This window comes from Myotis yumanensis, unplaced genomic scaffold, assembly GCF_028538775.1.
Source record: "Myotis yumanensis isolate MYYU_CA2020_CCGP unplaced genomic scaffold, mMyoYum1.0.hap1 SCAF_16, whole genome shotgun sequence".
Classification (NCBI taxonomy): domain Eukaryota; kingdom Metazoa; phylum Chordata; class Mammalia; order Chiroptera; family Vespertilionidae; genus Myotis; species Myotis yumanensis.
The window spans coordinates 13620436-13635148 of record NW_027223767.1 but is presented as its reverse complement, the minus strand read 5'-3'; the positions used below and the strand labels follow the sequence as shown (position 1 = coordinate 13635148).

The 14713-nt window shown below is 45.5% G+C and overlaps 1 pseudogene; it reads right to left on the bottom strand.

Moving 5' to 3' along the window:
- Positions 1–257: 257 nt before the first annotated feature.
- On the bottom strand, positions 258–14712 carry LOC138994661 (polyunsaturated fatty acid lipoxygenase ALOX15-like; annotated as a pseudogene).
- Position 14713: the final 1 nt, after the last annotated feature.

Below are 14713 nucleotides of genomic sequence, written 5' to 3'. Positions count from 1 at the left end.
CTGGCCCTTTAAATACAGTTCCTCATGTTGTGACCCAACCTAAAATTATTTTTGTTGCTACTTCATAACTGTAATGTTGCTACTGTTATGAATCATAATGCAAATATCTGATATACAGGATGGTCTCAGGCGAACCCTGTGAAAGGGTTGTTTGACCGCCAAAGGGGTCCCGACCCCCAGGTTGAGAACCACTGTTCTAAGGGATGGGGCTGTGGGTTGGGGGAAGTGATGCTGAAACAACCACAGGCCGGGGGTGCTCATATGGCCACACTGTTTTCCACTCTGCTGGGTCGCAGGTACTCGTAGGGCATATAGAGGTTTGCATTCCGGATCTCAATTTCCTTATCCAGGGCAGCCAGCTCCTCCCTGAACTTCTTCAGCACAGCTTTGGGCTCAAGGCCTGAAAAATACTCCTCCTCATGCTGGCCCAGAGCCACCTGAGATGGAGAGAGAAAAGCCGCTGAGAGCCTTATGAACGCCAGTTTGCAGCGCCACACCTCCCCACAGCTGCCCCCTTCCTCAGGGACCAGGCCACCCGGCTCTCACACTAACGGACTGAGGTCTGCCCAGTTGCCAGGTAATGGACATCTGGAGAGAAGCCTGATGAAAGTTGGGCAGGTTGCCATCACCATCTCCAGTGTCACATCCTTGGTGGTCGGTGGGGGCTGCCGCATTGTGCAGGGTGCATTAGGGACCCAAGCATACCATTCCAGCTAAGAAGGGGCAGATATCCAGAATCAAAGTCTGCTAAGCATAAAAACCCCTTAGCCACCTGCACACAGCTCCCACCCCCGCCCCCACTCCAGGTGCAAATGCCCACTGCCTCCCTATAACAAGTACCTGGCCCGGGTTGGACAGAGGCATGCTGGCCAGTGCAGGTGAAGATGCACATGGTGACAAAGTGGCAAAGCTGGTCCCGGGACTCTAAGGACATGGGAAATCCTGCAAGAGGCAAGGAGAGTTAGAAGCTGGGAGGCCAGGAACAGAAACAGAGCTCAGAGAGGCTGAGCAGGGAGAATACGAGAGGGAAGAAAGGGTGTCAAGGACTCTGAGGAACTATTGTGGGAACTGACATGAGCATGAGTTGTGGTGGGAGAAACGGGGACATCTCCTGGGCAGTTCCTACTCAATGAGGTACTGTTATGGCTCACACTGGTTCACACGTGTCAGTTATGTTCAATGTTGTGGTATTTAGCAAGCTGGTTGACATCACAACAGTAGCTACAGTGAAAATATTTACACCAAGGAAATGGGCAAACGCTAAAAATTAGGGCTTTTTTTTTCCCCAGAGAGCCAGTGGTTAAGCATTTATGAGCAACTACTGGTCCCACTGCCTCTGGGACCTAGAGGGATTCTTCTTGCATAAGAATCTGAAAAGGCCATGGGCATTTTTATAGGGGTTGGACATGCTTCTGGACAGTTTCATAGGAGCAGGGAGGGTTCTGGGGATGTTCCCAGGAGGAATCTTCCACACTGGAGGTCTCGGCGGAGGGGCTCAACTCACCTTGGTCCTGGGCCCCTAGCAGGCCAATCTCAGTGATCTCTCGACACCAGGTCTGCAGTTCAAGGTCCTCTTTCACTGCTTTGTCCGTCTTATAGTGAAGACTCACAATTCTCTCCACATAGCTGTCAGCCAAGGGGTTGGGCCAAGAGAGCTGAAGCTGACAGGGAGCTCCAGGCCCTCTGCTCCTTGCCCACATGGCCAGGTCAGGGCACCCAGCCCTCCAACACAGATCACCTGTTCTCTCAAACCACTCCCTGACCGCCCACCCTCCACCCAAGCCCTGCCTTGTCCTTGCCTCACCGATAGATGATATCCCACAGCCGCAGAGCATCCTGAGCATAGTAAGAAGACTTGACTCCCAGAAGCCCCCGGTCAGTCAGGTCATCAGGGGGACAGAATGATCTATAGGTTAAAGAGTTTCTAGCGCACTTAAGCAGCTCCACGTGGCCTCCCCTACCGGTGCTCACCACCTGAGATGGGCAGGGTCAGGCAACTCCACCTGCCAGAGGCCAGAGCCAGAGGGAGTATGAGCTCCAGGAGCCCCCTTCTCTCTGCATACCTGGTCAAAAATGCCCATTTCGGAGACCAGCCCATTCCTGGCCCGCACATTAATTTCCCGGTGTATCGCAGGTGGGGGATTATCAGCTGGAGGAAGAGAGCGGGGAAGAACTAGTCAGGAGAGACCTGCAGCAAGTCCCTGCGGGAAATTGGAGCTGAAGAACAGGAAAGGTGCCCAGTCTTCAGGAAAAGCAGAGACATGAAGTTCAGTGGTCCCTCGACACCAAGAGTGTTCAGTCAAATTGTAATTCATTCCACAAACCATTGACTTGAGGCTGTATGATAATTCTCCTTTTCTTTTCATATAAGACTGTTCAAGTTCAATGTTTCTCAACCTTTATTCATTATCACTTCTCTACAGAACCTCTTCAGACAGTGTTTCCTCTCCCCACCCATGAAATTTCAATGCTACACTATACTGTATCTGTTATGTACTATATATGTGTGTGTGCTTTTTTTATTTTTTTATTGACTTCGGAGAGGAAGGGAGAGGGAGAGAGAGATAGAAACATCAATGATGAGAAAGAATCATTGATCGGCTGCCTCCTGAACGCCCCCTACTGGGGATTGAGCCCGCAACCCGGACATGTGCCCTTAACCAGAATGAATGAACCTGGGACCCTTTAGTGCATAGGCCAATGCTCTATCCACTGAGCGAAACTGGCTAGAGCTGTATATATGTGCTTTATACATAAAATATTCTAAGTTTTTGCACCCTAGAAGTTTTCCATGGTTCTGGGACCCACTTTTACTCCCCTGGGCAGAGTCTAATTGCCTCCATTGGAATGCATGCTCTACCCCGCCTACCTGCAGAACTTCCTCTCCTCCCTTCTCCTTTTCTCCATTACACTCACCTTTCCGTTCTTCAAACAGGCCATGCTTGCTCCTGCCTTGGCACCGCTGCACTGTTCTCAGCTGTTCCCTCTGCCCAGAAGAGTGTGCACCTTGATCATCTCAAGGCCGGCTCCTCAGAGCCTCATTCTCTATGTCATCTCAACAAGGGAGCCTTTCCTGGCCACTCAGTCTGACCTCCACATCCCATTGCTCTGCTTGGATTCTCTGCATTGTACTTATCACCGCTGATCTGTCATAATACAGTCTTTATTGTCTGGTAGCCCGAAATGGAAATGAAAATCCCCAAAGATCAGGACCTCTGTCTGGCTTAGCACAATCATCTACAATGGTTCTTGTGCCCTAGCTGGTTTGGCTCAGTGGATAGAGCGTCTATTGATGTTCTTGGTGAACGGAGGCGCAGAGATGCGTCGGACGACAGGATACGGAGAAGCAGAGGGCTACCGCTCGCTCAGGCGAATAGCAAAGATCCTCTGATCCCTTTTGGCTTTTATTGGGGGTGAGCATAGCAAATAACAATGGAGTACAGCAAGTGACAATGATTAACAAACATGCTTTAAGAAATTATCAGAAACTGGCTGGGGAGACCAAGATGGCGGCGTAGGTAAACACCGGAGACCACTGCCGCAAACAACCATTTCAAAAATACAACTAAAAGACTGAACGGACATCACCCAGAACCACAGGAAGGCTGGCTGAAGAGAGACTCTACAACTAGAAGGAAAGAGAACAGCAAATCGAGGCTCAGAGGCGGCGCAGTGTGGAAAATACAAAGGTACCGAGGTGCGCGCGCAAAGCGGGCTGGTGGCTGAGGGCGCGGTTGTCGTTTTCTGTCGGGAGTGAGTCTCAGACTCTGGGCTCCAGATCCGGGCGAGTCTCTAGGGACCCAGACTCAAACGGGAGAAGCGGGATTATCCGGCATCAGTTGGAACCTGAGGGCAGCTTTCTCTCCGAGGTTTGCAGCGGCTGCTGGGGTTCTGAGAAGCAGAGCCTCTGGGAACGGGACTGAGCGTGGCCATAACTGCTCCCTCCGCCCGCCCTGTTGATCCCGCCCCGCCCAAAGCCTGCGCACAGCCATTTGCCGATCGCCTCAGGCAAAGGCTGGACTAGCACCTCCCCAGAAGGCAGACGTTTTCCACACAGCTGATTTCCACAGCCAGTCGACCTGGGGGTCAAATCCCTCTAGTGTTAACTACAACAATTAAGGCTTGGCTAGAACAAGACTGCGCACAGAGACCACAAGGGGGTGCACCAAGAAAGCATAAAAGATGCGGAGACAAAAAAACATGACAGAAATGGAGGATATGGAGCTAAGAATCGCAATTTTGAGGGCTTGCCATAAATTTGTGCAGAGCCTCACGAAAACTAATGAGACCCTCGATGCTACGATAAAGAAATTAGAAAGTAAGCATACACGGACTGAAATAAAGAATATTATACCCAATAGCAGACCAGAGGAGTACAATAATCAAACAAAAGATTCGACAAAAAACACCCAATTGGAAATGCAAAATGAAAAAAGAATCCGAAAGTGTGAAGATAGTGTAAGGAGCCTCAGGGACAGTTTTAAGCGGTCTAATATCAGAGTCATTGGAGTCCCAGAAGATGAGAGACAGCAAGATATTGAAAACCTATTTCAAGAAATAATGGCAGAAAACTTCCCCCACCTGGTGAAAGAAATGGACTTACAGGTCCAAGAAGCGCAGAGAACCCCAAACAAAAGGAATCCAAAGAGGACCACACCAAGACACATCATCATTAAAATGCCAAGAGCAAAAGACAAAGAGAAAATCTTAAAAGCAGCAAGAGAAAGAGGCTCAATTACCTACAAGGGAATACCCATACGACTGTCAGCTGATTTCTCAACAGAAACTTTGCAGGCCAGAAGGGAATGGCAAGAAATATTCAAAGTGCTGAATACCAAGAACCTACAACCAAGATTACTTTATCCAGCAAAGCTATCATTCAGAATTGAAGGTCAGATAAAGAGCTTCACAGATAAGGAAAAGCTAAAGGAGTTCATCACCGCCAAACCAGTATTATATGAAATGCTGAAAGGTATCCTTTAAGAAGAGGAAGAAGAAGAAAAAGGTAAAGATACAAATTATGAACAACAAACATGCATCTATCAACAAATGAATCTAAGAATCAAGTGAATAAATAACCTGATGTACAGAATGAACTGGTGATTATAATAGAATCAGGGACATAGAAAGGGAATAGACTGACTATTCTTGGGGGAAAAAGGGGTGTGGGAGATGCGGGAAGTGACTGGACAAAAATCATGCACCTATGGATGAACACAGTGGGTGGGGAGTGAGGGTGGAGGGTGGGGTGGGAGCTGGAAGGAGGGGAGTTATGGGGGGAAAAAAGAGGAACAAATGTAATAATCTGAACAATAAAGATTTAATTTAAAAAAAAAAAAAATAAATAAAAAAAAAAAAAAAAAAAAAGAAATTATCAAAGCTAAGTTATACATTACACTATTAATTTCCTATATTATATAAAGATTCTTTCCACCTGCAGCAGTGCACCCTCCCCTGAACTTTCTATGCCCTCATGGACTATTCATCACGTCAAGGAAAGTTCTGCCTCGGAACAATAAGTCTCGCGTGCAAGACTTTGTTCTGACCCGGCCCGCTTGCAGGCTCACGCCTTCTCCCGGCAGAGCGTCCTCTTCTAGTTAACTTCTTTCCACTTTACCGCAACATTTTCCCCCTTTTTTGTTTTGCTTCAGGTTCATGACATAAAAAATAGCATTGTGTTAATTGTTCACTGCTGCGGCTTTACGGGATCTTCTGCAGACTTAATATAGAACAAAGCAAAGTATCAATACTAGCAATAATAACCCTGAGGAGGTTTTCATTAATGCTTGAATATGTGGAATAGGATTCATATTCTGTATCTCATTTATAAGACCTTGTAAAATTTGCTGTTCGGTTACCTCCTCTAATTTTTTTTTGAAATGTTGTGTGAATATGATCTTGAAGATCAAGAATTTCTTGTGTTAAATTGCCATGATTCAATAAGTGTTTCTTAACCTTATCCCAAGGAAAAGCTGTCTCATTGTAAGGCACAGGGGTGATACACAGACCAGTATGGTTCCAATCACATTTTAACTGTAATCGCTTTTGCAGGCTCACAATTTGGTCCCCTAATAAAGCTACTGTTTGTTCAAGATCGGCTATTTGTTCATTAATTTCACTATCAATTTTCTGTTGAGAATTCCATAATTGTTCTGAATCTTTATGCCATTCCTGAACAAAAGTAGCAGTTTGGACTGATCGCTGCAATGCCACCCCAGCTGTTGCAGCAGTTGCTGTCACAGCAATCAATCCTAGAATTGCAGCAATTAGTATGCCAATAAACCTTTTTGATCTCTTCAATATTCCTTCCGCAATAGATACAAGCTCTCTCTACTGTGATGAAAAGGTACAGAGTTATTTACACAGGTTAACAAAGTACAATTAAAACAAGATATTTCTCCAGCAGTTTGATTCCATTGGACTGGACCCTTTTTCATCTGGTTTCAAAGGCCCACGATCTTTAAAAAGTCCAGGTATCTAATTAGAGTCTTTAGTTACAGGGCCTTCCATGGGCAGTCACAAGACGTTCCCCTTCCTGGCATAGGCACTTCACCTGTCCCCATGTAGGTGGAGAAATGTTTCGGGTGCGAGGCAACTGCGTGCGAATTGTTTGTTCTCTCTGGATGGTTAGCTGTGCAAACCGGTCTTCTAGTCCCGCCTCATCACGCTTCCTCTTGCTCGCCATGCCTTAGCTTGATTCTTTTATCAGGAATCCAGAACTTCTTAGTTCCTGTGGAAACGTAAGCATAGCCTCGACCCCACCTTAAAACGGTAGTCGGGCACCATTGATTAGTAGTGACATCTTGATACATAATAGGTTGTTCTACCGGGACCTTCTTTTTATGTCCCCAATGCATTTCGGCAGCTGACACTGCATCTGTATTCAAATTTAAAAAATTTAAAGTAAATAGAGCTCTTAATAATCTTCGTCTGGGAGTCTGGCTTGATACCAGCTCTTCTCCCCCTTTTTGTTTTTGCAGCATTTCCTTAAGGGTGCGATTCTGTCGTTTAATAATTGCTTGACCTGTACTGTTTCCAGGAATTCCTGTAATATGTTTAATATCAAATTGTTGAAAAAATTGTTGACACTTACCTGATAAATATGCTGAACCATTGTCAGTTTTAATGGCTCAGGGCTTGCCCATTACAGCAAAGGCTTTAATGCTGGATTTGGAATTCCAGGTTGTAAAGGTTCTATAGGTTTAATAATCTCATTAATCCATCTTAAATCAGTTAACATTCTCCATTTATCTGGGTTTTTTTTTATAACAAAGACAGGGGAATTCCATGGACTAGAGCTGGCTTCTATATGCCCTAGTTGTATTTATTCTTTGATAATAATTTGGAGCACTTCCAACTTCTCTCTTGTTGGGGGCCATTGCTCTACCCAAACCGGTTCAGTTGTTTTCCATTTTAAAGGCAGGGCGAAGCGCTTTGAAGTGGCCCCCTCTATAAATTTTGGTCCTGAACACTGGTGCCAGTGATGCCAACACCAGCTTGACAAATCATTTGTCTATGACCTTTCTGTAAAGAAGGTATAATAATTGTAGCCCCCCATTGTTGTAAAAGATCTTTTCCCCACAAAGATAGTGGAATGGAGGCAACATATGGCTGTATTTTGCCTTTTTGTCCTTCAGGCCCTTGATATTCAAGTACATTAGAGCTTTGTAAAATTTCAGTGAGGTTTACAACCTGTAAAAGTTGCATTCACCTTGCGTACCGGCCAAGATTGAGGCCAGTGCAAAGTAGAAACTATAGTTACATCAGCCCTAGAATCCACTAGGTTGATAATTTTTATTCCCTCCGGGAATAAATTGTAAAAATTGAGGTCTTTGGCCTCCTAAAATTGTATGTTAAAAAACCTTTTTTCCTGTGCTACTAAATCTTCTAGTTTGCTTAACTGGTGCTGTATGCCCTATTTGTTTATAGGGAAGTAATAATAACTGTGCCATTTTTTCCAGCCTTTATATTTATAATACTAAAAGCAGACATCATAACTTATATTTCTCCTTCATAATTTGCATTAATAACTCCAGGAGCATGTTTAGCTTTCCCTTGTGGGACTTTTGCCTTCAGACCATTTTTTTTTTTCATATGTCCCACTTTCCCACATCCATAGCATTTAGCAGGATGGGAATTGCAGTTTTTAATGCATCAGCAAGAAGAGTATTATTATTATTAATTATTTATATAAGATTTTAATAAGATTATTATTATTATTATATTAATATTATTTATATAACTTTAGAAAATGATTGGACTGGGATGCTAGCCTCCTCTATTTTTGACCAAGCCTTTAAGCAACAAGTTCTAATTTGTGCAATAACAGCATTCTCTAACAGCACCTGTTGCTGTAAGCTACTATGTGTTCCAGTTCTTGTTAACTGGTCAAAATTACATCTAGGTGGGTTTTCTTGGGCGTTAATCATCGCCACTCTCCTGGCTTCTTCCCACCACCAGGATTTAAATTTCAGATATTGCCCTGGGGCTAATACTGCCTTAGCTATAGCATTCCAAGTATAAGGAATTAATTTATAATCTGTATAAATTAATTTTATATTAATATATAAAAATTAATAACATATATAATTATATATAATATTATAATTAATAATACATATAACCTTTGAGGGTATTGAGCATTAGCAGCTCTTTGTGTCCTCAGGAGGTGGGTGGAGGCTCAGCTGCTAACTCCAGATTAATGGCTAGTGCCGCTTTACTTTCATTTTTCGGCGGCGGTGCAGCCAACTCCTGAGGGCTTTTATTCTCTTTCTTTTCCTTACTACTGTAAGTAATAATTCTTTTAAACTTCCTAAAATTTTCTTCATCTCTGTTTCCCTTCTCGCCACTCTTCTTTTCCTTAACTTAGGGTGAGGGCATCGATCATCTTCCGAACCAGCAGAAGATGAATCATCCAGCTCTGAATCGCTGGCTGAGGTTATTCTTTCATAACCCCCTACTTCATTTTTAACCCTAGCTTTCTGTCCTTTATTTGACTCCCTTGGTTCAGTGACCTCTAACGGGAGCGGCTCGGGTGGTAGTGATTTCCCAGGAGGGAGAGGCTCAGGATTTAAACATTCTGTTCCTGGAGCAGCACTTTGTGACTTCATAGGAATTTCTTTACAATCTTCAGAATCAGACTGAAAAGGCTGTAAAGCTAACGTTACTAAATTAAAAACAGCCCATACATCAGCCTCTATAGCATTTCCCTGTTGGTGAACCCTCCTTAATGACCTTCCAACTTGTTTCCACAATTTAAGATTTAACTGCTGTTTTCCTTCTGGGTTAAACCAATAACAGTGCTGCTGAATTGCCTCAAACAATTTTTTTTAAAGCCTCATTCTTCACTTTTACCCCTGAACTCTTTAACAATAATCTCAAGACAGCTATATATTGATTCTGCATCGACGGGCTAGTCCCCATACTCTGCTTCTATTGCCGAAAGTTCCGCGTACTCGGCGCTGGCATCTCCCTTTCGGTCCCACGCCCCTTAGACTCACCCCTGGTCCCTGTTCGGGTGCCAGATATTGATGTTCTTGGTGAACGGAGGCGCAGAGATGAGTCGGACGACAGGATACGGAGAAGCAGAGGGCTACCGCTCGCTCAGGCGAATAGCAAAGATCCTCTGATCCCTTTTGGCTTTTATTGGGGGTGAGCACAGCAAATAACAATGGAGTACAGCAAGTGACAATGATTAACAAACATGCTTTAAGAAATCATCAAAGCTAAGTTATACATTACACTATTAATTTCCTATGTTATACAAAGACTCTTTCCACCGGCAGCAGTGCACCCTCCCCTGGACTTTCTATGCCCTCATGGACTATTCATCACGTCAAGGAAAGTTCTGCCTCGAACAATAAGTCTCGCGTGCAAGACTTTGTTCTGACCCGGCCCGCTTGCAGGCTCACGCCTTCTCCCGGCAGAGCGTCCTCTTCTGGTTAACTTCTTTCCACTTTACTGCAACAGCGTCGGCCTATGGACTGAAGAGTCCCAGGTTCGGTTCTGGCCAAGGGTTGTAGGCTCTATCCCCAGTAGGGGGCGTGCAGGAGGCAGCTGATCAATGATTCTCATCATTGATGTTTCTATCCCTCTCCCTTCCTCTCCGAAATCAATAAAAATATTTTATAAAAAGAAAAAAAAAAGAATGGTTCTTGCCCCATTGGAGGCGCCCAAGAAGAAAAGTTAATGGATAAATACTCAGTTCAAATTGTCTGTTTAAAAAAAAACAAAAAAACAGGCCACTGTTGTGGACCTGAGCATGTCTAACTGGCCTGTGTGTTACTATTTTAGAACAGGTCAAAACTGGCTGGAAAAGTCTTCTATGTTATTTGCTTGGTCTTCCCTTTTGCTATGGAATCCTCAGTCATTTGTGTGCACTGTCTATATACTGTATGTCCATCTATCTGTGTTTTAAACATAAAAGGAGCAACACTTCTCATATCCCACCCCCTCATCCCCCTCCTTGCCAATTAATCATTCCCAGCTCCTTGGGAGGTGATGTCACCTGTTGAAAATGCAGAGCAAGCCACCTCACTCTCTTGCTCCCTTGTCTCTCATTGGTTGGCTTTTCCCCACATCCTGAGACTCCACAGAGAGGGTGCCTCCAGAGGCAGGACTGTGCCATGGGGCAGAGAGGCAGGCAGGAGAGAAGGGGATAAGGTATTACCTTGAAGATAGGGTGTATCGATGGAAGGCATCTCATGGTGGCCATAGCGATAACCTCAGCCATCAAATGTCCCCTCAGAAGATGAGAGACAAGCTCGTGAAGCTGGAAGTCAGAGCTCCGGACCCAGCATTTGGCCAGGAGCCAGGCCATCGGGGGGTCCGTGGGCAGGAAAAGTGGTGGTGGTGGGGATCCCGTGCGTGGCAATTGGAGCTGGAGAGAGGATAGAGTGTGGGGGCAAGAGGATGAGTGGCCAGGTGCCAAAAGATTCCCCCCCTTTTACTTATTTAACCCCTCCCTTCTTCCCCAAATTTGCTTAGCTTTCTCCACCTCACTGCTGCTACTCCCAGCAGCCACTATTCCTTCTCCTGACTTTCCTACCACTCAGTGCATTAACATTGTACATGCTGCACTGCCCGGCCTTCCGCACAAGCTCCTCTTCTACCGACTTCCTGGCCTCCATTTGCCCTTTCACTCCCCTCAGTGTCGACAAGATTCAAACCCTCTGCTTCCTTTATCCCACACTTTTTCAGAAAGTTCAGCTTCTCTCTAATCTTTCAACACCACCCCTATTCATCTGATTAAGTCTCCAGTTTTCAGCTAGTCACTGGCATGTAACAATTTGAGTGTCTCCTCATCTATAATAATAAAAGCATAATATACTAATTAGACTGGACGTCCTTCCGGATGACCTTTCAGACGAAACAGGGGGTGCAAGAGAAACCGGGTCCTGGGTGCCTGCCGGTGGCTGGAGGAAAGCCCAGATGCTGGGGGCCAGAAGGGAGCCGCTGCCGGCAGCCGTGGGAAGAAAAGCCTACTCTTGCATAATTTCGTGCATCTGGCCTTTAGTTACCTCATAACTGGCCAGACAAAAGCCCACCTGAGCATCTTTTACCCTTTATTTGTCCTATTTCTGCAGGTGTCTTGCCTAACTCTTCCTTTTCTCTTTCCTTGAATCCTTTAATTTTCCTCTGCATGCCCATCTAGCTTTCCTCTGCACCCCCACAGCTATTCCCCACAACTGAGCCCATTATCCTCATCTTAGGCAATTGCTGTAACATGTCACCTTAATCTCTGGATCCAGCATGTTTCACAACAGCCTACACCAGCTTCCTGTGTTCATACTTCTTGATTTGGCATCCATCACCCGCTACAGTCTGGGCCCTCTCACCTCACATTACCCCCCAGCACGCCAGCCAATTGTCCACTGACAATCTAACTTCTCACACTCTGCACACCTCAGCTTCTCTGCCCAACCATCTTTCCCTGGGAGGAGGTCCTGCTCCTTCGCCAAGGCTCATGCCCACCCCACCTCCCATGACACCTCCCACACTATTTCCATCCTCAGGTACTTCCTTGGTACTGGCGCATATTTAGATTTTCCCAGTCTCTCTCTCCAGCTAGACTGCACCTTTCTGCCTTTGCCCATTGCCTCCTTTACTGCCACCTCCAGTGCTTTAGCACAAGTGAATCCTCAGTGAATTTCCGTGAAGGGCTGAGCTGAGAGGGCCAACAATGGGGGAACAGAAATCCTGGGTCCTCTCACCTGAATAACCATGGGCAAGAGTTTCCCATCAGGCTGCAGTTTGAGCATGACCAGAGGGGCAGCCAGGTATTGCTGGCTACATAGGATGACGTTAGCTTCGATCCCATCCAGCAGGGAGAAGTCGGCTTCAAACAGCGTGCCTCCCTGGATGGGGGCAGAGGGCGAGGGCTGTCAGTATAAGGCATCTTTTTCCCACCCTGATTCCCCAAAGGAAGAAGAACAAGAAGGAAACTAACTTATCCCCATCACCTACTTTGTACAGGCAATGAATCACATGCTATGGCTTCACATAAGTCTTTCAAGCTCTTGAATTAACTCCAGGTTTATAAAAAAAGGAAACATGATAAAAGAGGATAGGTAACTTGCCTGAAGTCACACAGTTTATAAACAGCACAGCCAGGGTTCAAACCCAAGTCTGTCTCACCCTATAATCCATGAATTTCCTCTGCCCAACTCATCAATTAATCCATGTTGACCCTTGATTAATAAGCCCACCCCTGATCTCATTCTCTTGCTACACACTCCCCCAAATCCTTAGCACCAAGGCCCAGTTATTTCTTCATTTTGATTGCATCTATCACCCATCACACACTCTTCCTCCACAATATGCTTTTCTCAGTCGAAGAGGAAGGCCATGCGGTTGCACACCTCCAGGATCACTCAAGATTCCCCCTATAGAATCCCCTCTTTCATTTGGGGGCAAATTGGGCTCATAGTGGGGCCCAGAGCAGCATAAACACTGACCACACTCCCATTTCACTGTGTGGCCTCCTTTGGGCCATTATGTCCATACCTGCAGCTCCTTCTCCAGCTGGGCCCGTACCTCCTCCATCCCAGAAGGGAACACCAGGTGGGCAGGAAGGCGACTGGAGCGCCTTAGCAGCATGGGGTTGATGCCATTGAGAAACTGGTACCCAAAGAAGGCATCCTCCTTCCAGGAGTCCCGCACCTTCTCTGAGGGTGGCAGTTGTGGAACAGGTTGTGAGATCTGATCTCCTGGTTCTTCTAACCCCCACCAAACCATTCCCTCTTGCCCCCAGCCCACCAGAGGGACCCAGACCTCAGGTCTCCCAGCCCTGGTTCCCTCGATTGGGTGGTAAGGGTCCTGGGAGAAGTTCTGGGATAGGGATACTGACCAGCCAGCTCGCTGTGGTCACACCAGAAGATCCTGTTGAAGTCACCCAGATCATTCCAGGGAGCAAGAACATTTAGAGAGTCTTTGATGGCTAATTTGGCCAGCCTTCAGGTAAAGATAAGAGAAGCGTTTGACAGTTAGTCTCAAAATCACACATTGTAACTATCAGCACCCCCCTTGGGCTAAGCCCGCCTGTTCAGTCCATAGGAGCCCCTGGGCCAGAATACCTCCCTCTCCTCCAGGTTTATTAAAAAAGAAAAAGAAAGAAACATGATAAAAGAAGATAGGTAACTGGCACTGCTCTCACCCCTTGGCCAGTGAAATCTCAAAGTCAGTTCTCTTGTCCTCCAGAAACCTCTCATCTAGCAGGTCACCTAAATTGGCTGAAGCCACATTCAGGATTATCCCATCCTTCCAGTTACCCCATCTGTGGTGCAGAAATGAAATCAGGCTTTGATGCCAGGAAGGGCCAGGACTCACTGCCAGGTCAGGAGGGGTCAGGGTGGGGTAAGGCTAACCGGTACAGCTTTATGATTTAACTAGAAAATATCCACCTACAAATGGCCAAAATGCAGTTTTATTTGTGTGCCTAAATTAATTTTTGGCATGCAATAAAAATAAGAAAAATGCCAGGTCTAACATTAAACTGAATGAATGAATGGAAGCATATCTTGATTTGGAAATCAGGAGATTCTAAGGAGAAGCACAGATAAATTCTTTTAAAAACAATTAAGGAATTAGAAATTTTAGAGACTGTCTCTGAACTCTTGTGAAGCTAATAAATGCCACCACCCCATTCTTCTGCTTTCTTTAGCTCCCCCACTATATCCTTTGCACTTTCCCATCCCTTCTTCCTTCCCCTTCAGTCCCCTCCACTACCACTTCCTACTGACTTAAAGAAAAATGAGAATAGGAATTCTAACAGTTCCCTTTGGAGAAAAGCTGCTCTCAGCAAGAGAGGAACCAGCAATTGTTCCAGATTTTCTCAATGACCCTGATGGGTTCACAAAGGCATTTAACTGTTAGAACATGCAATCCTGGCTATTCTAACCGATTCCAATTAATATAGCTAATGGTTTCTGCCAGCAAATGCAACACACTTTCTAAATAAGGTTTGCAAGAAAATTCCTGTAGAGAAGTCTGTCCACTGTTAGAATCATAAGAAACTGAAATAGGATTTATAAAAAGGAAAATAACAACAACACAAAACCACCATAGCGTTGACCCAAGGGTGTTTCCCCTTCTCACTGATAGTTTGGGAGCAGGTGAAATTATCACAGAAAGAGAAGCCATGAAGACCCCTGTACGTACTGGGGCTATTCTATTTGTCCCTAACCCCATCCAACTAATGGTCTTCTCCTTCATA